At 50.0% G+C, this 27,104-nt stretch overlaps 1 long non-coding RNA gene across 2 annotated transcripts in view; it reads left to right on the forward strand.

Annotated features, from left to right (window-relative positions):
* The first annotated feature begins 24,042 nt into the window (after positions 1-24,042).
* Positions 24,043-27,104, forward strand: part of LOC117088157 — a 201,123-nt gene continuing 198,061 nt past the window's right edge. For both annotated transcript variants that reach the window (XR_004439016.1, XR_004439017.1), the window contains exons 1-2: positions 24,043-24,261; positions 26,014-26,271. This is a non-coding gene — a long non-coding RNA (uncharacterized LOC117088157). The remainder of the gene's footprint in view (positions 24,262-26,013; positions 26,272-27,104) is intronic.

Here is a 27,104-nt window from a genome sequence, read left to right on the forward strand (position 1 = left end):
GAGGACTGGACTTCTGCACAAAATCAGGGCTCTGTGAGCAAGGAAGAAAGGGAGAACGTCCTAGTGACAACTGAGCATCTTCCTAATTAGGACAGCAACTCAAGGTTGTTGAGAACCTGTGAACACACCACGCCACCTAACCCTCCCAACATCTTGCAAGAGCATCGTTCCCACTGTTTAGATAAAGAAATTGAGGCCAGGCACAGTGGTTCAACGCCTGTAATCCCAGCACTTTGGGAGGCCAAGGTGGGCGGATCACTTGAGCCCAGGAGTTCAAGACCAGCCTGGGCAACCTAGGGAGACCTCATCCCCACAAAAAATTTTAAAAAATTAGCTAGACATGGTGGTGTGCACCTGTAATTCCAGCTACTTGGGAGGCCGAGGCAGGAGGATCGCTTGAGCCCTGGAGTTCAAGGCTGCAGTGAGCTGTGATTGCACCATTGCACTTCAACCTGGATGATACAGGGAGACCCTGTCAAAAAAAAAAAAGAGAGAAGACAAGATAAGACAAGAAAAGACAAGAAAAGAAACAGAGACTCAGGGACCAGGCTCAGGTAGCAGTCCAGGATTCTCTTAGAAGTTGGCCACTGATGGGAACACTATTGCTTCACCTCTGACATGCATTCTCTCTTTCTTCCTTGCTCGTAGAGCCCTAATCTTGTTCAGCTATGGAGTCCTCCTCTGTATGGTTCAGTGGGAGGGGTCCCCATCCTCACTACCAGCTATGAATCTTTTATCCCTCTCTAAGGTCCCCCACCCTCTTGACAGTGATTGGCTCAGGAAGGGGCATGGGACTGAATAACAGCCAATGAGCTGAGAGGAAAAAGACCTGCTGGGGCTTCCAGGAAGGTCCCTCCTTCCTTGCCACGTGGTGTGTCCAAAGGATGGGATGGAAAAGAGGCCCCCATCTTGCTGCCAGCCAAGGATGGCACTGACACGTGGAGATGGGAGTGGCAGAGCCTGAAGTGCCAGCCCCAGGCTGCCTTGATTTAGGATTCTCTGTTTGTGGGGCAGACATTCCTTTCAGTTGGAGTCAAGGAATCTGACTCTACTCCTTGCAGCCCGAGGCGTCCTGAGGGACATTATCGGACTTCTCTTCCTCACCTCTTTCCCACCCCTTCCTTGCCAATTAGAAAAGCGTGAGGACTCTAGAACCTTCTGTTCCCACCCTGGCCCCATCATTTACGGAAATGGCCCCACCCCTCTGTTCCTCCACTTGTTCAGCTGTAAAATGGGACTCTCCTGCCTTGCCTACTTGGCCGTGTTGCTGGAGTGAAAACGAGGTATCACATGCAAAGTAAGGCACGTTCAGAATGCCACTGGGCTAGAAAGAGTGAGAGAGGGTGAGCCACCTTTCCTATCATGCCATTTCTGGCATTCCCACAGAACTCAGCACCCCACAGAGAATGGCACCTTGATGGATGGGCAGTGCTGTTTGTTCTTGGGTGTCTTCCTAATTCTCCTTTGACTGGTCTGCGTAGTTTTTGTGCTGGTTAATTGCATTTGGTGATGATAATACCAAGCCTTCCTTAATCCTCCTGGGGAGAGGGATGACCAGAGCTGGTGGGCCATTTGCAGAACACTCCTTTGGTGACAGCATTGCAGGGCCTTGCATGCATTGTCCCAACCCTGAATCAGTTAGAGGTGTTTGTTGTAAACAGCAAATGCCAACTGTGGTTAAGGAGCATGGGATCTCACAGAAGGACGTGGGGTGGGTAGACACCAGGCCCTGCTCCCTTGCTTCTTGGGTACTAGCTACAGAGTTAACACCAGGTGTGGGGGCACCTGGGGAGCCTGGGTCACATGACTGCACTTTAGCTGCAAAGGAGGCTGCCTGGGTCACATGACTGCACTCTAGCTGCAAAGGAGGCTGGAAACATGAGTGTCTGGCATGTCCTACTCCCCTCTCATGGGAGGGAAAATCCTGTAAACAGCAGAGAGGCTCTGAGGCTGGGGTGCCCACATTAGTGACAAACATCCACTACAGTGTAATGATGGACACTGACTGAGTAAATGAAAATGGCCCGTAATTCACTCCCCTCCCCCTGATATCTTTGTTCAGTTGTTTCAGTGGCCTATCCAGTGTCTGAGAGTGTATGTGTCGGAAGGGGACTGAGAGCAAGGACTTTCAGCATTTTTCCCTTGGTAACTTGCTTTTAAACACTGAAATTTGTGGCCAATTATCTGAAAGATTATATGCCTGAAAATAACAGCAAATAAATTGGTGAGAAGAGCGTTGAGTGATGACTACAGTTTGACAGTCTCTCCCTATGTCCAAAAGAATGCTTAAAGCCCTTGTCACCTTTCGTCCCTGTCACTGGCTGAGCAGGTGTCCTTGGCCCTCACTGTAGGCTCTTGCACACTCCTTATATTTGCTTCCCATAGCTGCTGTAATAAATAAGCACAAATTTGTGAATAATACACATTTAGTCTCTTTCACTGCTGGAGGCCAGAAGTGCAATGTCAGTCCTAGTGGGCTCAGATCAAAATGTGGGCTTTGTTCCTCCTAGAGGCTCTAGGGGAGAATCTGTTTCCTTGCTTCTTCCACCTTCTACAAGCCACCTGCACTCCTTGGCTTGTGGGCCCTCCCTCTACTTTCAAAGCCAGCGATGCCAGTTAAGTCCCTCCCACATCCCACCTCTCTGACTCTCTTCTGCCTCTTCTCCACTTATAAGGACCCTGTGATGACAGTGGGTCCACCTAGATAATCCAGGATAAACTCCCTCTTTTAAGGTTAGCAACCTTGATTCCATCTGCAACCTTAATTCCTCCTTGCTGTGTAACCTAACCTGTCTATAAGTTCCGGGGTTAGGACATGGAGGTCTTGAGGATGGGACATCATTATTCTGCCTGCTACAGGTCACAAGGCAAATCTTTCCCAAGTTCTAGGATGTACAGAGTCTTTCCTTCCATCCTGTGTCTTGTAGCTACCTATGCCTTGTTCCACTACAGAATGTTCAGCTCATTGTTTTGTCTTATGATACTTGGTTAATTATTTAACAATTCCACGGATGTTTGCTAACCACCCACATGCCAAGCCTGGGTCCACATCAATGAATAAAACATGGAGTTTCTGTTCAGCCCTGCTCCCTGTCTCCTGGGTAACAGTGACCATTTTTGGAGCACTGCCTGGATCATCTCTTTTAGTTGCAAACAGTGCTGTGAGGTCATCATTATTATCATTCCCATTTTACAGATGAGGAAGCAGAGGCACAGAGAGGTTAAGCAGCTTGCTACTCACCAGCACAGTCCAAATCCAGGGCTCCTGCACATAACCATCATTCCTCGACACTATGCTCACTGCAGAAGTTATTGCTCTTACAGGACAACATTGACCTTGACAGTGGTCAAGATTCGGTAGGCCTCCACCAAAGGGGAGCTGTGGGTTAGCCTGGCACACTGCTTTGTTTGGGGAGGACAGCTCTCAGCAACCAGTCCTGGCCTCTGTCTACGGAGATTTGGAAACTGGAGTCCAGAAGGTCGCTAAGCTAAAGGACACATAGTCTGAGCTAGAATCCAGGTGTTCAGAATCTGGTAGCTTTTTCCTTCTGGAGCCGCGGAATCTTGTGGTTGACGGTGACCTCAGAGCATCAAGCTCAGTTTTCCCACCCAGACTAGGAACCCCAGCCACAGCACCGTCGACTCATGGTCACTCAGTGTCCTTAAGTGCCCAGTGTGGCTTAACTTAGGCTGGTTGTGGACCCAGCCCAGAGTGACTGCAGCACAGCAGCCCTTCCCGCTATGGCTGCACCACCCATGTCCACAGTGAAGCTCGGCCACTTGCCCCTGGCCACGCATTAGAGAGCTTCAAAAAAGACCAGTGCCTTCACCAACCCAGGCTGGAATTTGAATCTCTAGAGATGAGGCCTGAATTTTTTTTTTTTTTTTCAGACAGAGTCTCGCTTTGTCACCCAGGCTGGAGTGCAGTGGCATGATCTCTGCTCACTGCAAGCTCCACCTCCCGGGTTCATGCTATTCTCCTGCCTCAGCCTCCCAAGTAGCTGAGACTACACATGCATGCCACTACGCCCAGCTAATTTTTTTGTATTTTTAGTAGAGATGGGGTTTCACCGTGTTAGCCAGGATGCTCTCCATCTCCTGACCTCATGATCTGCCTGCCTCAGCCTCCCAAAGTGCTGGGATTGCAGGCGTGAGCCACTGCGCCCGGCCAGGTATCTGAATTTTTTAAAGCATATAGACTTTGTGTTTTAGCACTGTTTTACAGAAAAATTGAGAAAATTATACAAATGGTTCCCATCTACCTGCCTTCAGTTTCCCCTGTTACTAACATCTTACATTAACATGGTGCATTTATTCTAATTAATTAACCAATGATGATACATGATCATTAACTGAAATCCACACTTAATTCCAATTCCCTCAGATTTCCCCTCATGTCTGTTTCTGTCCCAGGACCCCATCCAGGATTCCATGTGATAGTCATTGAGTTTCCGTGGGCTTCTCTCGGCTAACAGTTTCTGGGACTTTGCCTGTCTGTGATGACGCTGATGGTTTTGAGGATTGCTCAGGTAGAATATTTTGCAGAAGATCCCTCAGTTTGGGCTTCTCTGATGTTTTTCTCGTGGCTAAACTGGGGTTATCAGTTTTTGGGAGGAAGATCTCAGATTAAAGTGCTGTTCTCATCACTTCCTATCTATGGTCCATGCTGTCTGTGTGACTTACCATGGTGGACGTTGACCTTGGCCACCTGGTTGGCTGTTGGGTTCTCCACTGGAAGTTTACTCTCTTCCTCCTTCCCATACTGCACTCTGGAAGGAAACCAAAGCCCAGACTCACTAAAGCCATTAAAGGACTTTCCTGAGGTAACAGAGCCAGGAGTGAGTAGCTCAGGCCCTGACCTCTCTCCTTTGGGAAACTGTGCTCTGAGGACCATCTAGTCTATCCAGGAGAGAAGCAGCTGAGGCAGCCTCTGTGGCCCTTCAAGCCCTGGTCTTCAAGGGGTTTTGACATTGCCAAGATGCCCTTCATCTAGCAATTATGCAAGATGTTCACTAGAAAGTGGATCTGCGCCATCTTTTCAAAAGCCAAGGAGCGTGGGTTGTGTGCTCTGTAAAGGTCTGCATGGGCTGGCCCTGTTCACCCACCCCAAGCCCTGAGCCCTGGCTGTCTCCTGCTTCCCCTTGCCCTTCTGGCTCCACGCACACTGGCTTTCTTCCACTTTCTCCAGCATGTCATGTCTCCTTCCATCTACCCGGGGGCCTTTGCACTTGCCATTTCCTCTGCCTGGAATCCACTTTCTTTCCTCCTGTACTGGCTAACTCCTGCTTCCTTCGGAGTCTACTGAAGTAGGGTCTACCACTTTAGGAAAACCTTTCCTGACCACCCTCCAGATTAGGGCTGCCCCCATTGCATATGCACAGGGCTCGCCACCTCAACATGCATACGCTTCTGTGTGGGAGCTTTTCCTTTTTTTCTTTTTTTTGAGATGGAGTCTCACTCTGTCACCCAGGCTGGAGTGCAGTGGTGCGATCTCGGCTCACTGCAACCTCTGTCCCCTGGGTTCAAGCCATTCTTCTGCCTCAACCTCCCGAGTAGCTGGGACTACAGGTGTGTGCCATCACGCCAGGCTAATTTTTATATTTTTAGTAGAGATGGGGTTTCACCATACTGGCCAGGCTGGTCTCCAACTCCTGACCTCATGATCTGCCTGCCTCAGCCTCTGACAGTGCTGGGATTGCAAGCGTGTGCCACGGCGCCTGGCAGGAGCTTTTCTTTTATTCCTTTTTTTTTCTTAGAGACAGGGTGTTTCTCTGTCACTGAGGCTGGAGTACAGTGGTGATCACAGCTCACTGCAGCCTCAAACTCCTGGTCTCAAGCAATCCTCCTGCCACAAGTAGCTGAGACAACAGATATGCACCACCACGCCTGTTTTTTTTTGTCTGTTATGTTTGTAGAGATGGGATCTCACTATGTTGCCCAGGCTGGTCTTGAACTCCCAGCCTCAAGCGATTCTCCCACCATGGCCTCCCAAACTGCCGGGATTGCTGGTGTGAGCCATGCTTGAATAAGTTTTTCTTTTTAATTAGCATGTTTCCTCTATAAGGCAATAAGTTCAAGAAGGATCAGACTGTCTGTCTGTGTTTACTGCTGTATCCCTAGAGCCTATGTCTTAGAGCACCTGGAACATAGGAGGTGCTCAGCTCAGTAGATGTCTGTTGAGTAAAACAAGTGAATGAGGAAGACTTGGGCCTTAGCTGCCCTGGACGCTATAGAAGGATAATCTTCACCATTAGAATTCATATTATCTTGTCTTTTAATTTTTTCCATTTTTCCTTCTCTTTTTTTTTGAGACAGAGTCTCGCTCCGTCGCCCAGGCTGGAGTGCAGTGGCGCGATCTCCACTCACTGCAAGCTCCGCCTCCCGGGTTCACGCCATTCTCCTGCCTCAGCCTCCCGTGTAGCTGGGACTACAGGCACCCGCCACCGCGCCCGGCTAATTTTTGTATTTTGAGTAGAGACAGGGTTTCACCGTGTTAGTCAGGATGGTCTCGATCTCCTGACCTTGTGATCCGCCCATCTCGGCCTCCCAAAGTGCTGGGATTACAGGCGTGAGCCACCACGCCGGGCCCCATTTTTCCTTCTTTTAGGGGGCATTTAGGAGTACATTTCAATGGGGATGAAATGAAATTTTTAAGTCAATTAATTTGGGATTTTTAATCTTATACCCATGTCTCAGCCTCATGGATCTGGGTTTTATTAAGCCAGAGTGAGAGTTAAATTAGAAGGGCCTGACCCTTGTTGATTTTGGAGCTCCATGACTCAGAGTCACAGTGTCTCAGAGACGACATATGGTTCATGGCTCTTCTTTAGGCAGAAGAGTTAGTGTGTCAGTTCTCTATTGCTGCGAAACCAACTGCCCCAAGCTCTGTGGCATAAATGACAACCATTTTATTCTATCTCATAACTTTGTGGTCAGCAGTTTAGGCAGGGATCAGCTCGCTGGTTGTTCTGCTTCCCTGGCATTGACTGGGGTCCCTCAGTGGGACTCAGCTGGTTGATGGCCTGTTCTGGATGGACCAAGGTGGCTTCACTGATGGGGATGATGGCAAGGCTGTCAGCTCTCTGTCTCCACATCACCTCGGGTCTCTCCATGTGCTCTCTCCAGCAGCATAAATGGACTTCTTCCATGGTGGCTCAGGATACCAACAGAACATGTTCTAGGAGGCAGGAAGAAGCAGCTGGCAGATTCTTAAGTCTCAGGCCTGGAAATGGACACAGCAGCACTTCTACCTGTGCTGCTGGTCAAAGCAGGCACAGAGCCCACTGGATTGAAGAAAGAGACATAGACCCCCACCTTTAATGGGCTGAGTGTCAGCGAACTTGTGGCCAACATTAATCCACCACAACTGGTCATTTGTGGGCTTGAATTCTTGAAGGATGGGGGAGTTCTATTGTACACAGAGCTGCTTTTTCCATTGCAGAGAGACTTGGAAGGTGAAAAGTTGATCTTTTCTGTGGAGTGGTTTCCTGCCTCCCTTTAGTCCACACATTTGTCTGGGTCTGAACAGCTATTTGGAGTCTTGCCTCCCCCGAGAACTCTGTTGGCAAACTACAGTCTCTTTCTTGGGTCAAATACAGGACCCCTGTGCTCTTAGGTTGCACACTTTAGCTCCACTTTGTGAACTACTGGGATCAGCAGGTCCATCCTGTGGGTGAGCCCTGTCCAAAGGTCCCCAGCCACCAAGGGCAGAGCCAGGACTCAAAGGTGGCTGTGAGTCTGTGTGAGTCCCACAACTGCAATGATAAGCATTTGGGGCTGCGTTTCCTCTCACACTGGTTCTGTTAGCTGTCAAGTGATACGTTTTTCAGAAACACAGTTTACTCATTATTCACTCACTCACTCACTCACTCACTCATATTCATTCACCCACCCACACATTCATCATCCATCCATCCACCTACTCAACCATCCATCCACTCATCTACCCATTCATCAGCTCCCCACTTCCCCATGCATCCTCCATCCATGTATGGAGCCAAGCACCTACAGGCTCAGGGCACAGGGTCAAAGGAGCCCACTGTCTTGGTGACCCCTCATGATTCTTGCCCATCTCCCATTTGGAGCCTCTGGTCTTTAGGAATTGGCTGTCCCTCCCCTGATCTCTCTGTGGCTGCCCTGTGCTGGGGTCCGATGATGGCTCAAGGTTGGATCCTCACATTTGCATTTTCTACCCTTTTGGTCTCAGTGTTGCAGTGGAAACTTTTCTGGAAGTCTTAAAAAAACTGAAGAAAAAAACCATACAGGAAATTGTGTCTTGTGTTCTTTGTAGCGAATCTTGTGCTAATTTTGAACCCAGCTTTATTTTTCTTTATTTTTTAACACCAGATCTTGAGTGTGAAGATAGAAGCTTCCTCCAGTGAAGCAGCAGCCCTGGCGCGGGGCCTGCAGTGGAGACTGGGGGTGAGAGAAGCCCCGGGCGTGGGCTGGCGAGGATACAGTGCATGGAGAGCGCCTGGGGCAGGGCCGGCGCCAACAGCATAACACATGCTGCTGCTCCTCTCCCGCGTAGCCCGCGGATATGGCTGGAAGCAGCCCAACGTCAGGGCAGGTGAATGGCATGAGCACGCATGCTGGGCATAGCCAGGTACAACTACGAGGAGGCATGACCAGCTATAAGTGCCGCTTGGTGACAGGTGGCCTGGCTGGAATCCTGGCTCTGCCACCCACAAGCTGTGGGACTGTGGGCCAGTGGCCCCATCTCTCTGTGCCCCACCTTATTCATCTGTACAGCAGGATGATACTGACAGTACCTGCTTCTCAGGGCTGTTATGAAGGTGAAAGGAACACATCCAAAGGCTGTTGCCAGAGGCCGTGAATTCTTTGCTACTTTTGGCTTCTGCCCGGGCAGCAAAGGAGATGCAGGTAGCCAGAGAAGGCTGCCAGGTGAGAACAGGCAGGGTATCCAGCTGGCACTGGGTGAGGGGTTAAAGATAGGGAGGATGGGCGGCCAGCAGCAACTGAGATAGCACCCCCAAGTCCAAGAGTGCCCATGTGTGCTCAGATGTGTTAGTGGCATTGCCAGGAGGGAATTTCAGGTCACTTTCTGTCATCTCCTTGGGCTGTGCAGGTCCATCCTGGGTCTTCTCATGGGACCACATCTACTCCCACGATGTAGCTGCCACCCTTGGCTGACAACTTCCAAGTCCATGTCTTTAGCACCAGTACAATGGATTCTAGAACCATCTAAGGAATACCCTCTGAACTGCTCTGCCCAGACAGCCTGCAGGCACCTCACACTCAAAACGTCTTAACCCAAATTCGTCCTTGCAACCCTCTCCCCTCACCCCAAAGCTCCTCCTCCTCCTTCTGGCTCCTGCCTTCTGGGGAGGGCAGCTATGAAGTTAGGAATCCACATGCTGCCTAGCTGCCCTGCTCCCTCCGGGCCACCACCATCTCTCCCCTGGGTTATTCCCATAGTGGGGTAACTGGTTTCCCTGCAAACATTCAGCCACCCTTCTTGTCTGCTTCCTACACCTCTGACAGAGCTATCTTCAGCCACGTGGGGAGATCACATCACAGCCCCCAACTTAATGTTCTCTTATCCCCAATATTGTGGCCACGAGCCCCATGTGGCTATTTAAGTTTAAATTAATTAAAATGAAATCATGACAGCTTCCCGGCTGGCCTCCAGGTCTTCAGGCTGCCTGCCGTGCTCCATTATCCACCTGAGAGCCACAGGGAACATCCTAGGACCTGGGTCTTGTGGGGCCAGTACCCACCTCTCACCCTCAGTGGCCTCAGCGCGCCATGGTTCGTAGGGGCACTCACCTACCAGGGCAGCCTCCTCCTGCCTCCCTTCTGCATGCCTCCCTCTCAGCCCTGCTCCTGTCCCCTCCCTTCCCTTGCACTGCCTGCCTCCATGCTGGCCTCCTCCCTCCTCCCCGTGCTGGTCCACACCTGCTCCCCTCCAAGGCCCCAGGGTGACATATGGCTGACTGCTTTAGGAAAACAGCTTCCTCCTCTGCACGCATCAGGTCTTTGCTCTTTGTGTTGAGGTAATGGTGCTGGGATCACCCAGGCTTGGGGAATCTGGCAGGACTGCAGATGGATCACCAGGCTAATGAAGCTGGAACTCCAGGTCTCCTTTCTTGCCTGCTCCCTTACAGGGCACATGTGGCACATTTTGTGTTTCTGTCCTGAAGAGGGACACTATTTAGGTTGTTTAAGCAGCAAGCTCACAAACTTAGACCCACTCTGGGCTGGACTTGGCCCTGATGACGCCAGTCTTCTCAGCTGTGAAATAGGGAGTAAGGAGACAGCCTTGCAGGATGGCTCTGACTAGCAAAGAAGGACATGGCCAGCCCGTTCTCAGCAAAACGCCCAGCCCGTGGTGGGAAAACACCTCAATGTTGCATAATATTGTTTGATTGACAGAGAAAACAGGTGTTCAGTAAATCCTAGTTATTATGACTAATGCCCTAATACCCATGGATGGGCATGCTGACTTCACCCTCTGCAACCTGGTGAGGTGGGCATTAATGGTGCCCCATTTTACAGATGAAACTGAGGCTGACAGAGGAGAAATGATTTTGCGTGTCACGCAGCTGCTGCCCACGGGCGGAGCCAGGTCCGGGTGGCTCAGGAAACTGCGTCCCTTTCTGGGATGGTGCTGTCCCCCTAGTGAGACCATCGAGAGTGCACTCTGCGTGTAGAACATTCCCGTCTCGCACAGAGATGCGGCGCCTGTGGCCTGCTCTGGCTCCCGTCCCTGGCTCTTCTTGTTTCTGTTTCAGCTCTTTTCATTCTGACTTTCGTTTCATCTCAGATCCCTACCTTGACACTCACTTAAGAGAAGAGTGAAGTTTCGGGGACTCCGCACCTCAAGGTAGTTCCACCGTGCGAGGTGCTGCATTCGCAGTATTACTCATGCACCTTTCTGATAAGAAAAGTGAAAACGCGAAGTTGAAAACTGAAGACGCCCAGCAACTTCCTGAATCCAGCTCTCCACGTCCTGCCCTATGGGACAGACAACTCCCAAAGAGGAATCGTTGGTGGAAGTCCCACGTTTCGTTGGCGTTGGAAGGGGGAACTGGTCAAGGCAGGTTCGGTTTCAGGATCTCACCTCACCTGGGAGCGGGGAGGTGACGGTCCCCCAGCAGAGCAGTCACACTGCTCGGGCCTGGAGGCCGGACTCCACGCTGCGCTTGGCCAGGGTGGTCCGTCCCTCTCTCCGCCACCTGTGTCAGGCAGCCTGACGCTTGTCTTCCTGAGCAGCTGTCGGTGTTGCCGTGTGGCAGCCACGCTGTTGCAACAGGCGCCGCTGAGGTTTCTGAGGCCTCTCCGGCCAGAAGCTAGCCCAGGTGCTGTGGGCAAGACATGTGCGAGCGACTGAATTAGACTCCTGGGGAAAAAAAAAAAACCACGCACACAAACACCATCCTGCCTTTTTTTTTCTCAGGGCTCATCTCTGGACCCACATCCCATAACCAACATGGAAGCCTGGATTTGGCCCTGGGTCAGGATGGCTCCACAGGGAAGGGTCCAGTCTCTCCGGTGAGATATCCCGACTTCGGGTCCTGCTTTCTCAACTATAAATGGAGGTCAGCCATGCCCCTCGGTGGGCCTCAGTTTCCTCACCTGTACAGTGGGGAAATCCACAGGACCTACGTCCCAGGAGGGCACTGAGAACCGAAGGAATTAATGCCCGTCCAGTGCTCACAATCGTGACAAGCACCGCGTGGAATAAATCCGGAATAAATGCTTACTGGGTGAGGGAGGACAGGGAAGATTTCTAAAATCCACCTGACTTAAGATCTGATTCACCCATTTAAAAAACCATATTGGGAAATAATTTGAAATGTACAGGAAAGTTATAAGGAATCGCACAAAGAATACTCCCAAACGTTTTGCCCAGATTCACCTGTTTTCTGTGACAACTTTGAGATAGAATTCACATGCCATACAATTGACCCATCTCAAGTGTACAATTCAATGGCCTTTCATAGTCAGAGTTGTGCAACTGTCACCAGAGTCAATTTTAGAACGTTTTCATCACTCTCCTCCCACAAAAAAACCCTCACATCCCTTGGCTGTCACTCTGCACCTATTAATATTTTTTTAAGTGTTAAGACTTTTTTTTTTTGAGATGGAGTCTCACTCTGTTGCCCAGGCTGGAGTGCAGTGGCATAATCTTGGCTCACAGCAACCTCCGCCTCCTGGGTTCAAGCGATTCTCCTGACTCAGCCTCCTGAGTAGCTGGGATTACAGGTGCCTGCCATCATGCCTGGCTAATTTTTGTATTTTTAGTAGAGACAGGGTGTCACCATGTTGGTCAGGCTGGTCTCGAACTCCTGACCTCGTGATCCACCCGCCTTGGCCTCCCAAAGTGCTGGGATTACAGGCATGAGCCACCACACCCAGCAAATGTGAAGACTTGTATGCATCTTCTTGACCTGTGGTCTTCAGCATTTGAGTCTTACGGGCCCTTTAAAATATTGAGATAGGCCAGGCACAGCGGCTCATGCCTGAAATCGCAGAACTTTAGGAGGCTGAGGTGAAAGGATTGCTTGAGGCCAGGAGTTTGGGACCAGCCTGGGTAACATAGTGAGACCTCCATCTCAGCAAAAAAGTAAAAATAAAAAATATTAGCTGGGCATAGAGGTGAGCATCTGTAGTTCTAGATCCTTGGGAGGCTGAGGCGGGAGGATCCCTTGAGCCCAAGATTTCAAGGGTATAGTGAGCTATGATTGTGCCACTGCACTCCAGCCTGAGCGACAGAGCGAGACCCTGTTTCTAAAAAATAAAATCCGTATTAACATACTGTGCAAAGACCTCATATTCATTTATTCATTCAACAAATGTTTGTTGAGCACCTGTTTTATGCCAAGTCCGATACTAGGAGCTGTGGTTGCAACAGCACAAAACAGATCTGGCCCTACCAGTCACCTGGGGCAGGGAATCCCCCCACCCCACTCCCTGCAATAATCAAGTGTAGAGAAGAATTAGCAAATCACAGCTGGGAAGGGGCTGCTGGAAAACACGGCAGAGGCCTTGACCTTGCCTGGTGAGTGCAGGCGGGCTTCCTGGCAGAGGGGCGTCTGTGGCTGAGGGAGCAGGTAGGACCGGCTGGTCAGAGGCGACGGCACACGGGGAGCTGCTGAGCAGGCAGGAGCGTGCTCCATGGAGGAGCTAGAAGGAGGCCAGTTCTTAACTGGAGGGTGGAGAAGGAGGGCCAATGACGAGCACGCGGAGGCCGAGGGGTGTGCAGTGTCGGTCAGCACACCTGGGGCTTTTTCTCCCTCTCTGTGGACTAGGAACCTCCTTAGTTATCACACGCCGTGCTGAATTCTCTAACACGCTTTGGCCAACAATGTGTCCCTAATCACAGCAGCTTCTCATTTAGAATGTGTTCTCATTTAGGATGTGTTCAGACCACATCTGGGTATATGTGTTCGAGTCTCTGTGATGTGAACTCCACATGAGGACTCCCTGGGTCCCTCAGGAACCCATGTCCTACCAGTTAGATGCCCTTGTTTTAGACCCCTTATGACAGCATTTTATAAACTCTGTTCCGAAGGATACTGACCCATTTGCAACTCAGCCAAAAACATGAAAGTTATGTAACCAAACAAGCTTAGAGAATACCCCATTTCTTTCTGGACGTTTCACAATGCATAGGAGCATATTAAAGGCTCCGATAAGTCCTGCAGTAAAGAACCCAGTGCTTCCCAAATGCAGTAGTTCAGGGAACCTTTTTGTTGCATTACTCCCATGAAGTTTACAGAACTAGTGCTATGTGGAAAATGCTTTGAAAAACATGGATAATTCCGCAGGTGATCTGCCTGAGTGTGGAATGCAGCTATCCAGCCAGAGTCTGTAACTTCAGACATGGTGTGGAAGGCCAATGTGAAAAGGAGGAATGGTAGAATGGTTTTAAAAGGGTTCCCTCTAATTACTCTTGAGGAGGAAAGTAGGAGCCACTGACACCTGGGAACTGTCCTGGAGCTCCTGGACGGGCTGGATCATTCTCCTGTTTGATATAAACCATCTCCCAGAACACCAGCTGCACAGGTCATTCTGGGATCACAGTAGTGAGACGAAGACAGGCCATGGTGTCACCCACAAACACCAATTATTTCCCTTTCCCCACTAAAATGAAGAATAGCTGTTTCTTGACCAATCTCAGCTTCATGCTGGTGCAGGTCTCCCCTCTCTTAGAAGTGACAGTTTATTTATTTAGAGACAGAGTCTCTGTTGGTCAGGCTGGAGTGCAGTGGTGTAGTCTCAGCTCACTGCAACCTCCACCTCCTGGGTTCAAGTGATTCTCCTGTGTCAGCCATCTGAGTAGCTGGGATTACAGGCGTGTGTCACCACGCCCAGCTAAATTTTGTATTTTTTCATAAAGACAGGGTTTCACCATGTTGCCCAGGCTGCTCTCGAATCCTGACCTCAAGTGATCCACCTGCCTTGGCCTCTCAAAGTGCTGGGATTATGGGCCACAGCAAGCGAGCCACCGTGCCTGGCCAAAACTTGGTGTCTTAGAATAACACAAAGGCATCTTAGAGTGCTGGAGGTCATGTCTAACGTGGGTCTCACTGGGCTAAAATCCAAGCGTTGCTAGTGCTGGTTCCTTCTGGAGGCTCCAGAGGAGAACTCACTTTCTTGCCTTTTCCAGCTTCCAGAGGCCACCTGCACTCCTTGGCCCCTGTCCCCTTCTATCATCTGTCAGCTGGTTGAGTCCTGACATGGCCCTCCAGCCCTCTCCTCTCTTACTTTAAAGGGGCTTTGTGATTTCATTGGGTCCACTTGAAAAGTCCAGGATAATATATTTTAAAATCTGCTGATTAGCCGCCTTCATTCCACCCTCATGTGTCGTTCCCCACTGCCAGGTCACCCAACATAGTCACAGGCTCTGGGGGTTGGGCTGTGGACATTTGGGGGACGCATGCCTCCACATCTGTTCTCATTGTTTCCATTTCACAGAGGAAGACACCGAGGCTCAGAGTGATTAAATGGTGGCTTGACTAAGACCCCACGGTGAGTGAGGGCTCCAGTGAGATCCAGGGTCACCTTGAGTGCAGTCTGAGAACCACCCTCCCTTTCCTCTGCTCATTCTCTGCAGCCCTCCTTTGGGCTCTCCACTTCCACATTCTCATTCTCCATGACACCAGAGCTCATCCTATTCCTGTGGCCTGAGCAGATGCAGAAACCACACCCGAAGCTGAGGTGGGGGCCCGCCCGCTCCTCACCGGGTTCCCAGGCCCTCGCCTGGCAGACGGGCTTCGGCCCCACCCCTCACCGCACCCTTTCCAGCCAGTTTCTGTTCATTTCATGGGACCTGTTGTGCATTGAGCCGAGCCCAACTGGGAACACAGTGAGACATAAATATCAGAAACTGGAAACTGTAAGACTCCGGAACCCAAATGGAATGGTTCTTGGTGTCTTTCATTTTTGATAAAAGAGATTACCTAATGAGATGCCCTCACACTCTTGATGGCTGGTTTTCTGCCTGTAGTTCCATGTAGGGTGGGTTTGTTTTGGGTGAGTTGTAAGATACAGAAGGAGCAAGCTATTTTATTATAGAATAAAATCTTTAGGCCAGGCATGGTGGCTCATGCCAGTTATCCCAGCACTTTGCGAGGTCAAGGCAGGAGGATCACCTGAGGCCGGGAGTTTGAGACCAGCCTGGGCAACATAGTGAGACCCTGTCCCTACCAAAAATTTAGAAATTAGTCGAGTGAGGTGACGCAAGCCTGTAGTCCTAGCCACTCAGGAGGCTGAGGCAGGAGGATCGCTTGAGCCCAGGAGTTTGAGTGCAGGGAGCTATGCTTGCCCCACTGCACTATAGCCTTGGTGACAGAGTAAGACCTTATCTAAAAAAAAAAGTAAAATCTTTAATGAGGTGTTGTTTTCATTGAAGGTGACATGTCTTTGTACGAGCCTGTCTTAGAATCAGGAAAATAATAGCTAGAATAGAATCTACAGTGCCTGCCTGCCTCTGTAGCAAGGATACACAGGGCTGAAGGGATGAGGCATTTTTCAGGTGTTCTGCAAGAATGTCTCCCCCGCCGCCATCCCTGCCTCCACTGCCTGCTCTAGATGTCCAGCTAGGCTTTGGGCGAGAAGGCTGTTTAGGGAGCAGGAGTCTCCCGTTCCCGAGAATCCATGTGGCCCATCTGGGGCTGGACAAGAGGAGCGGGACCCTCCTTGCCCGGGCGTAGTACTCCCTGGGCTGGCTGGGTTCCAGCAAGCAGTGGTGAGAAAACCCGAAACCCTGGTGGGGTGTATCATGAGGAAGGGAAACTGATCTTTTTCGTTGCCTCCCCTCACTCAGCCATTGGTTTGGTTTGAACACATTTTCTCCCTTCATTTTTTTTAAATCATAAAAATAATACAGCAACCGCATTATATAAAATTTGAAAAAGGGAAAAAAGAACTGCTCCCCACACTCCTCCCACACTAACCCAACAGCTCTCGGTCTTCATTCAGGTGCCAGAACATATTTTGAACTTATTATATCATGCCCGTTTTCCTCATTGCTACAAAATCTGGTAACTGTCATTCAGAGGGCTTGGGGAGCAGAGCGCCATTGCCCATGAAACAGCCCCATGTGGATGGCCATTCAGACCGCTTGTAAATGTCTGGTTTTCAGGACCAATGCTGCTAGTGCCTGCGTGTGGATTTCTGCTTGTTTATTTTTTTATTTTTTTATTTTTTGAGACGGAGTCTTGCTCTGTCGCCCAGGCTGGAGTGCAGTGGCCGGATCTCAGCTCACTGCAAGCTCCGCCTCCCAGGTTTACGCTATTCTCCTGCCTCAGCCTCCCGAGTAGCTGGGACTACAGGCGCCCGCCACCTCTCCCGGCTAGTTTTTTGTATTTTTTTTTTTTTAGTAGAGATGGGGTTTCACCGTGTTCTCCAGGATGGTCTCGATCTCCTGACCTCGTGATCCGCCCGTCTCGGCCTCCCAAAGTGCTGGGATTACAGGCTTGAGCCACCGCACCTGGCCTCTGCTTCTGCTTAATCCCTCTGTTAGGATAATGCCCAGGAGTGGCGTTATGGAGTGGCCAATACGATTTGGCCCCTGATCACCTCTCCAGTGCCTCCCCCCATCCCTTGCACCCCCCACTCCACTACAACCATAGGGCTCCTTGTTGTCCACAAACATGTTAAGTGTGGTCCTACCTCAGGCCTTTGTACTGCGCCCCCTTCCTCCCAGAACACTTCCATTTATTCACACCGCTTTCCCTTTGCTTTGTCCAGGGATCTGCTCAAACATCACATCCTCAGAGAGGGCTCCCCTCTCTTTCTCTGGCATGTCTGACTTTATTTTTCTTAGGAGTACTTGTCATTGCCTGACACTGATATAGCTCGTGGCCCCTTGGTGAGCGCCATGCAGGCAGGGTCTATGCCTTGCACACTGGTGCATCTCCAGCTCCCAAGTGTGCCTGCCACAGAGGGCGTGCTCAGTAAACACCTGCATGTGCCCAGCACACAGAACATGCTCAGTAAGTACCTGCATGTGCCCAGCACACAGAACGTGCTCAGTAAGTACCTGCATGTGCCCAGCACACAGAACGTGCTCAGTAAGTACCTGCATGTGCCCAGCACACACAACGTGCTCAGTAAGTACCTGCATGTGCCCAGCACACACAACGTGCTCAGTAAGTACCTGCATGTGCCCAGCACACACAACGTGCTCAGTAAACACCTGCATGTGCCCAGCACACAGAACGTGCTAGCACACAGAACGTGCTCAGTAAGTACCTGCATGTGCCCAGCACACAGAACGTGCTCAGTAAGTACCTGCATGCGCCCAGCACACAGAACGTGCTCAGTAAGTACCTGCATGTGCCCAGCACACAGAACGTGCTCAGTAAGTACCTGCATGTGCCCAGCACACACAACATGCTCAGTAAACACCTGCATGTGCCCAGCACACAGAACGTGCTAGCACAGAACATGCTCAGTAAGTACCTGCATGTGCCCAGCACACAGAACGTGCTCAGTAAGTACCTGCATGTGCCCAGCACACACAACATGCTCAGTAAACACCTGCATGTGCCCAGCACACAGAACGTGCTAGCACACAGAACGTGCTCAGTAAGTACCTGCATGTGCCCAGCACACAGAACGTGTTCAGTAAGTACTTGCTGAGTGACTATTTAAATGCATGGGGTGTTATGGCCATTTCAGGTCTCTGCATATGGATCACTAACTTGCTGATGGGAGCTGTGGCCATGTCCTGGTTCATCAGTGCCTGGCTCCTACAAGGGTGCCAGGGATCCAGAGGTGATTTCAGTTGGGGATTTCCCCTGGAGAGTGGTTTTCATGCATTCATGCCTCCCAAACCACCCCCATGAGCACCTCTGCATGTCCAGGGTGATGTGGATGACCACGCGAAGGGGATTTGACTTTATCCCTGCCAGCAACTGGCACAGTCTCTTAGAGACTGTGGGTCTATTTCCACCTCTGCTGACCAGGGGTACAAGTGCCTGTTCTGACTGGTATCTCGGCTGGGCATGAGACTCTGATGAAGACTCGTGTGTGAAGGGCACGAGGGCAGCACAAGCACAAGGTGGGGCGGGGGCTACTTCCATTCGCGGGGCTCGTGGTGGGCCCAACACTTTGTAACCAGGGGCGTCTGATTTAATTCAGGCACCATTCCCATGGAGTTGGTGAACATCATCACCCCCATTTGATAGCTGGGAAAACTGAGGCTCAAAGGGGTGGAGGGCCTTGCACAGTCAGGCCATGGTGAGTGGTGGAGCGGATGGCAGGGAACACCCCTGCATTCTCCTGATGCTCCTGGAATGGCCCACCCGCCGCTGCTTGGCTGGGGCTGTGGGATGGTCACCCAAGCAGAGATTGTAACCCTGAACTTAAAATAATACCCAAGCCTTGTCCCCAGGGCTTCCAACTCTGTAGGTCTCAGCCAGGGCCTGGAGTCTATAGCTTCATAAACTGAACAGGTGATCCCGACGCACGTGGCCAGAAGAGCCTTGGAGAAACCACCATGCTAGAAGAATCAAACCTCCCCTTGGCCTCATCTTCCCCAAATTCTAACCACATGGTGAAGACATCTGACAGTGAATGTACCGGCACCTGTGCAAGCTGCAGTTCCTTCCCCACACCAGTAGGAACCGGTACCAGGAAATCCCACTTTCACTAGTGCTAATTAAAGAAAGGAGACAAAAGCCCTATGGAATCTTAGATCTGGAAGGACACCTGGAAATCATGCCGTGCTCTTTTTCTTTTTTTAAATAATTTTTAATATAGATGTTATTTTTTCAGATCAGTTTCAGCTTCACAGCAAGATTGAGCAGAAAGCACAGGGGGTTCCCACCCACTCACACATGCAGCCTGCCCACCCCTGCTGCACAGCCTCCCCCACCAACCACGTCCCACACCCGAGTGGGACATTGATTACCATGTATGAACTTACATAGACACTTCATTATCACCCAGGGTCCACTGTGGACATTCGGGTTCACTTTTGGTGTTGGACATTTTGTAGGTTTGGATGAGTGTGTAATGGCACTCACCCACCATCACAGTCTCAGGCAGAAAGAATCCTTCCACTCCTCCACATGCTCTCTGCCCACCTGTTCATCCCTCCCTCCCCAGGGCTCTGTTTTTTAAACTAGAAAACCCAGTTGCAGTGAGATGTAACAAGGCGCAGGATAAACATGGCAGCCTCTCAGAGCATCCATTTTAATAAAAGATTGCAGTCATATAATTGGTCATTAAAATTTTTTTTACTAAAATCAAAAGTCAAGTCTTTCAAAGTGCAGAATATACGGGAATTTTTTTTTTAAACTTTGGCCCCAAAATGTGATTTTATTTGAAATACAGAGGTATAACCATGGCAAAATACATTGTCTTTAAGAATTTTGGGATGAATAATTGGGACAATTTTTAACATTAGTTATTAGAGGATCTTAGGGATTACTGTCATTTTTAAATCTCCTATTTTATGTTCAGGGATTCATGGGCAGGTTTGTTACACAGGCAAACTTGTGTCATGAGGGTTTGTTGTACAGATTAAATTGTCACCCAAGTACTAAGCCTAGTACCCACTAGTTCCTGTTCCTGATCCCCCACCCTCAGGCCCCATTGTGTGTTGTTCCCCTCTATGTGTCTATGTGTTCTCATCACTTAGCTCCCACTTGTAAGTGAGAACATGTGGTATTTAGTTTTCTAAATTAATTTGCTAAGGATGACGGCCTCCAGCTCCATCCAAGTTCCTGCAAAGAAATGATCTTGGCCGGGCGCGGTGGCTCATGCCTGTAATCCCAGCACTTTGGGAGGCCGAGGCGGGCAGATCATGAGGTCAGGAGATCGAGACCATCCTGGCTAACACGGTGAAACCCGTCTCTACTAAAAATACAAAAAAAAAATTAGCCGGGCGAAGTGGCGGGCACCTGTAGTCCCAGCTACTCGGGAGGCTGAGGCAGGAGAATGGCATGAACCTGGGGGGCAGAGCTTGCAGTGAGCTGAGATTATGCCACTGCACTCCAGCCTGGGCAACAGAGCGAGACTCCGTCTCAAAAAAAAAAAAAAAAAAGAAATGATCTTGTTCTGTTGATGGCTGCATAGTATTCCATGGTATATGCTGAGATTTTAAACATAAGACCAGAAACTCCAAAGAAATTTGGGCCTTTTAGAGGGGTATGCTGGTAGAAATTTAACAACTGGCTCTCCAGAAAAAAAAAGCACTTGTCAGTTTCCATCTCATAAATATTCCCACAGCGGGTGATTTCAAGCCACTATCGTGGCTTGAACATGGAACGTGCCCTGGGAAGGTCTGGACACAATCAGCTCTCACAGTTGGCGAAGCTGCCTCTAGCACATCACGGGCCTTGTTGACTTCTGGGGGCAGAAACTCTAGATTTCTCTGTAGAATATAAAAAGCTTGGGTCTGGAGAGTTCTGGAGAGGTGGGAAAATCAGTTATGAGTCTCTCAGGGAATCAGTAATAGGCCAGTATTAGAATCTGGCTCCTTAACTGCAGAGAAGTGAGTTCTTTGTCCACATGCTGAATTGTAAGTAGTGACTGAAAAACTTACCTGTCCATATAATAATAAGTAAAAATTGTTATAAATAAAATGACACCATGGGCTCCACAGCCACACAGATCATAACAGTAAACAGCTCTCTCTTCAAGTGATCTGACCCGGCAATGAATTCCCTCATTCATTCACTCATTCAGTTATTTGTGAGCTAATTAAGAAAATGTTTACTGAGCACCAACCTTAGGTCAGGCATTGCTTTAGGCACTGGGGATGAGGAAGCCAGCGAGATGGTTCCCTGAGTGGGGGTCCTACGTGCTCATGGCTTCAAGAGAACATTAAAGGAAGCTGCAATGCAAAGCAAGAGCTGAATGCAGCTTTCTGGACATTTCTGCAGGCCTCTCTCAGGCTCTTCTTGTGTTGTATCAGTTGTCTGGTGACCCCGCCCAGGCAGGGAGCATCTCAGGGCAGGGCTGGGCCTTGTTTCCTAACTACACACTCAGAGCAGGAATCTGCACAGAACCGTGCACAGCGGATGCTGGAGTCAAAGAGGGTGGTGGCCCCTCGCTAGAGGGGATTCTAATTTGCTTTCTCTGCAGTGACGATAGATTTACATGAACACATCTACCCTCGGGTCTGGTTTTCTTTCTGTCAACAACATCACACAGTTTTACATTGAATGACCAACGGAAAAGCCCAAGGATAAAGTCTGGTTACTGGCAAAGAAGCTAAGGTGGCCACTGGAGGGTTTGAACCAAAGGCAACATCAGGGTAAAACATGGAGTTTGGAATCTGACCAACGTGGGTTCAAATCCCATCGTTACCACTCACTCACTGTGTGGCCCGTAGCAATCCCCTCTCTGAGCCTCAGTTTCTCCATCTGTGTAATGGGGATAAAATGGTTTACCTCCCAAGGTTGCTGTGAGGATTGGAAATGAGGTATTTAAGTACCTAGCCTCTGTCTGGCACTGAGAGGCACACAGTAAGTATTAAACAGGTAATTAAGCCTGTAGACATCAAGTCTAGCAGGAAATCTCAGCATGCTGCAGGAAAAGGGACCCTGGAGATGAGGAAACTGGGAATAGAAAGCGGAAGTAACTTACCAGAGTCACCCAGCATGGGAGCATCAACACTGAAACCTAGCCTGGGGCGGATGACCATCCTTTTCAAGGAGCTGTGCTGGGGAGGCGTTGAGGGCATTACCTGAACTTCTGCTTCAGGATGGTTTATTCCACCTTCACAAACAGAGCAACGGCTCTGTAGGGTGATGAGATGACAGCCAAGAAAGTGCTTTGCAAAATGTCAAGTACTGTGCATTCCTACCAATCACGAGTCACATTCCTATGCCAGGGAGCGAGCTCAGTGCTTTGGATACATTGTCTCATTTGGTCCTGCCAAAAGTCCTGAGAGGGACCTATTGTTATCCGCATTTTGTAGACAGGACCAGAGAGGTGAAGTCATTTGCCAAAGGACACACAGCTGGAAACGATCAGAGCTGATACTTGAACCTGGATCCAGCCGACCCCAAGTTCCGATCTTTGTTTATCACACTGAGCTGCCTCTTTGGAGTGTCCTGGCTCCATGAACTGGGAGGTCAGCAAATGTTTGTGGCTGGATAATGTGGCTGGTGGGTGTGTTCACCAAGGCCGCCTGCTGTTCCTGGTTGCCATGCTGAGTGGTCCAGCCATCTGGGTCTTCCGGAAGTTTCAGCAGGGTTCTCCATAACCCAGTGTGCTCTGGCCCTGCAAGTCAGCCGAGGTCAGAAAATGAAACTGGCCAGCTTCCCTTTCAAATGTGAGACAGAAGTTGAGTGCTGGCCACCTCCTGCAAGGAGCCCCAGGGGTCTAGGGCAAAATACTCTCCTGGCTCTTGAACTCCATCCTGTCCCACATCCTCTGGGCCCCACCAACGCCCCCTCACTTCCCAAGTCACTGAGCTCGAGCGGTCCTGCGGGAGGACCACAGGGCAGAGTTTTGGATCCACTTTGGAAACACCCGGGTCCTGAGGGCATTTCGTGGAAAACTCATATCCACCCACCTCCGGGTCTTCAGCAGAGTCAAGAGCAGACAGGGTCTCTCAGAGCCTTAATTTTCCTCCCAGCACCCTTGGGTTGGGGACCGATGGGCAGAGGAGCAGGTCAGAGGGGTTCACGCCGCAGCTGCGTCTTCAGGATTTCCATCAAGGGTTGCTCAGGGATCATTCTGGTGGGAAAAAAAGAGGGTGCTGTTTGAAGTTGCATTTAAATTGCACTTTGAGTAAAAATCAAGGAAACGTGAATTGTATTTTGTGAAGTACACGGAGGGGGCTGACTGAGGTGGAGGGTGGGGGCTACACCCACCGCTTGGCACCCCCCTGAGCTTCTCAGAGGCCAGACTCATCCAGAAACGGAGGGACTGAGCTCTCTTTCTCTCTGTAGATGCACCAGCCTGGCAGGTGCGACCCGGGGGTTTCGCCAGGTGCCCTGTGTGGCGTGGCCATGTGGGATATTCACCAGAAGGGGTTCCTGGTGTGGGGATCAAGTTGAGTTGGAAGCCAGCTGTGTTGCTCTTCCAGACATGGATGTTGTCCTGGAGGAAGGGCCACCCTTCCTAAGTCAGGCATAGGCAACGCATGGGGTTCAGCTTCTGTCTCCTGTCCCAGAGACAGAAATAGGACCAAACAGACTTCCAGGACGAGGGCGTTTATTATTTCACACAACAGGAAGTTTGGGCAGGCTTCACAGTTGCCGACTCCACGGCTCAGAGACGTCCTCCAGGACCCAGGTTCTTGCCGTCTCTCTGCTCTGCCATCCTTGACGTTAGCCTTGTCCTCAATCTGGCCACAAGGTAGTGGCAGCAGCTCTAGGGGTTACATCTGGGCAACAGAACCTGGAGGGAGACGCGAGACCACCTCTCCCGGGCATCCTTCTGGAGGGAAGAGACGTCCCAGAAACCCCCCGCCCCACGCAAACCCAGCGACTTTGTCTCACATTTCATTGGTCAGGACTGGGTCACATGCCCATGCCTGAACCAATCACATGCAAAGAATCGGATCACAGGATTGATTCAGCTTAACTGCCGCGAGTGGACTGGAAGCCGAGCGTCAGGCTCCTTGTCCTCTGGCCTAAAAAACCAGGATTCTATGGGCCTTGCTGGGCTCTTGCCTTCAAAAACCCAGGCCTCCTAATTCTCCCTAGAAACAGCTGCGTTGGAGACCCCAAGTCTCGGGACCCCACCCCTGCTGCCTGCCCTGTGACTGGTCAGCCTTTCACCTGTGCCTTGGCGGCCGCTGGCTTTGCGCCGCTTCCTCTACAGGTACCGCCGCCGAACACCCAGTCTGACACTGTCCCGGGGGCGCCCTGGCTTTGGTTCTGTGAACACCTCAGTGCTGAGAAGGCACCTTAGTCCTGGCTTTCTCTCCCTGTCCCATTCTTTCTCTTGGGCCCCCTGCCTCGAGGCCCAGGTTTTGTATCTTTGCTCCCATAAACCTCTGGTCCCTGCAGCTTTCCTCCCAACCTCAGCGTGTCCCCCCCTCTCCATCAAGGTCAAGTTCAGTCTTGGGGAAATGGTGAGTAGAACTCTTTGCTTCCTCTAACCATCTGTGTTTTCTCCCGACCCCACCACTTTTTATTTTGAAAACTTTTCCAAATTGGAGAGAAGAATGACGATGAAAGATTTACTCACTACCCACGTTTGACAGCTGTTACCATGTCACCATATTTGCTTTTAATATCTATGCTGAAATAGTTGTTGGGGCAGGCACGGTGGCTCACGCCTGCCTGTAATCCTAGTGCTTTGGGAGGCTGAAGCTGGCAGATTGCTTGAGCTCAGGAGTTCAAGCCCAGCCTGGGCAACATATTGAGACTCTCTCTCTATAAATTTTTTCTTTTTTTAATAGCCAGGCGTGATGGCTCACACCTGTGGTTTCAGCTATTCAGGAGGCCAAAGCAGGATGATAACAAGGCCAGATGAGCCCAGGAGGTCAAGGGGTCAAGGCTGTAGTGAGCCATGATCATGCCACTGCACTCCAACCTGGGGATAGAGCGAAACCCTGTCTCTAAAAAAATAAATAAATACATGAAAAAAATTTGCTGACTCATTTGAAGGTAAATGGCAGGCATATAGAGAGACCACATACGGACCTTAGCAGTGTCTGCTAAGAATAAAAGCTTTCTCCACAATCCCAATGGTACTGTTGTTATGCCCAGACCGTTTGTTCCCCGAAGAAGACCACCAGAGTCCAGAGTCAAAGCCAAGCGGCAAGGATCTTTAATGCAAGTTCGAACTTGGTCCCTCCATTCTACAACATACAAGAGGGCCCCAAACAATGCGTGCGCTTGCTATTTATAGCTCGAGGTAAACAGGACTTGTCAGGTTACAGAGGAACAAGGCATTTCTCTAGGCTACAGCATTACAATTGGTTTACATGTTAATGTGAAGTTATGCTTTTAGCAGCCTTCTTATCGGTTCCTGCGCTTTTACAAACGGTTGTAACCTTATTGGAGCTTCCCCAGGTGTTGTTTTTCTTAATGTGTTTGTGTCGGGCAGGCATATGGGGCTCAGGAAGTTGGGACAAAATAGAGGATTGTTTGTACTGGGCCCAGGACTAAGATATGTGGCAGACACTGGTAATTAGAGCAGGACAGAGACTTTCACAACGTTTGTCCTTACAATGTCTGGAGTCTATAGATAACCTTAATCGGTTAGGTCTGGGGTCGATCTTTAACTAGGTTCAGGGCACCGCCCGGGCTGTTTGCCTGTGGACTTCATTTCTGCCTCTTAGTCTCTTCATTTGATCTCTTTCACTGTCACAAAAAAGAAATGTAATATCATCTTTAATATCCAGTCCCTGTGAAAATTCCCCAATGATACACCTGTCATTGGGATTCATTTGAATCTGAAAAGAAAGTTAATTTCTTGCAACCTCTGAGGGGCTAATAAGGTTGCTCTAAAATGACCAAAAAATACACTGACAAACACATGCAGTTGTCGCAGCCAGAAGCCTTTTCCGCATTCTCTTCTCTGTCTCCACTTACATCTCTCAAAGTGAGTTTTTTTCCCCCTTAGGTCATACTCAGGGCAGAAACCAGATGACATTTTAATCTGCAACTCAAGCACCTTGTCCTGGGAAGGCTCCCGGTTCTTGGCATGGGATTCTGTGTCTCTGGGCGCCCAGCAGCAGCTCGAGAGTGGGCTCCGCTCCTCCTCCTTCACGTTAACTGGCTCAACTTCTCCTGACTTTTAATAATACCTGCTGACTGGCTGCCTTCTGCCTTGTCTGTGCACGGACGCTGGAGCCACAGTTCCTCTGAGCCAGGCTTCTTGGTGAGTAGTGTGGACTGACTCTTTTCAGGAAAATGGTTGCTGGGTCTGTGGCTACGAAAAAGTGGAGGCCTCAGTCAGACAGCAGACACATCTGTTTCTAAGCAAATGTTTGAGGGAGTGACCGTTCTCCTTTCTAGGCTCATAAACTAAGCAACAACAGTGACAGCAACAACAATTTTGTTTTTCTTATGCTCATGAGGTCCTGTGGTACAATGTTGAATAATTGTTAAGATAGCTAATGTTTATCAGGCACTTGCTATGAATGAAGTGTGATTTAATCTGCCTTGATGGGGTAGTGTGGTAGACTGACTAATGGCCTAATGGCTCCTCTAAGATTCCCATGTCCTGATCCTTGGACCCTGTGAATACGACCTTAGGTGGCAGGAAAAAAAAAAAAAGTCTTTGCAGATGTGGTTAAATTTAGGATTTTGACATGGGGAGATTCTCGTGGATTATCTGTGTAGGCTCTAAATGCAATCTCAAGTGGGCAACATAGTGAGACTCTGTCTCTACAAAAAATTACCTGGGTGTGGTGGCACACCCCTGTAGTCCCATCTACCTGGGAGGCCAAGGTGGGAGGATTACCTGAGCCCAGGAGATTGAGGTTACAGTGAGCTGTAATTGTATCACTGTACTCCAGCCTGGGCAACAAAGCAAGACCCTGTCTCAAAAAGAAAAAAAAAAGGGAGGGAGGGGGAGATTTTACACAGAGAAGAGGTAAAGGTGATGTGGCCACAGTGGTGGAGATTGGAGTGATGAAGCTGTGAGCCAAGTGAGGCTGGCAGCCAGCAGAAAATGGAGGGGCAAGAAAGTGGATTCCCTCCTAGAGCCTT

The sequence above is a fragment of the Trachypithecus francoisi genome, unplaced genomic scaffold, assembly GCF_009764315.1.
Source record: "Trachypithecus francoisi isolate TF-2019V2 unplaced genomic scaffold, Tfra_2.0 Lachesis_group10, whole genome shotgun sequence".
Classification (NCBI taxonomy): domain Eukaryota; kingdom Metazoa; phylum Chordata; class Mammalia; order Primates; family Cercopithecidae; genus Trachypithecus; species Trachypithecus francoisi.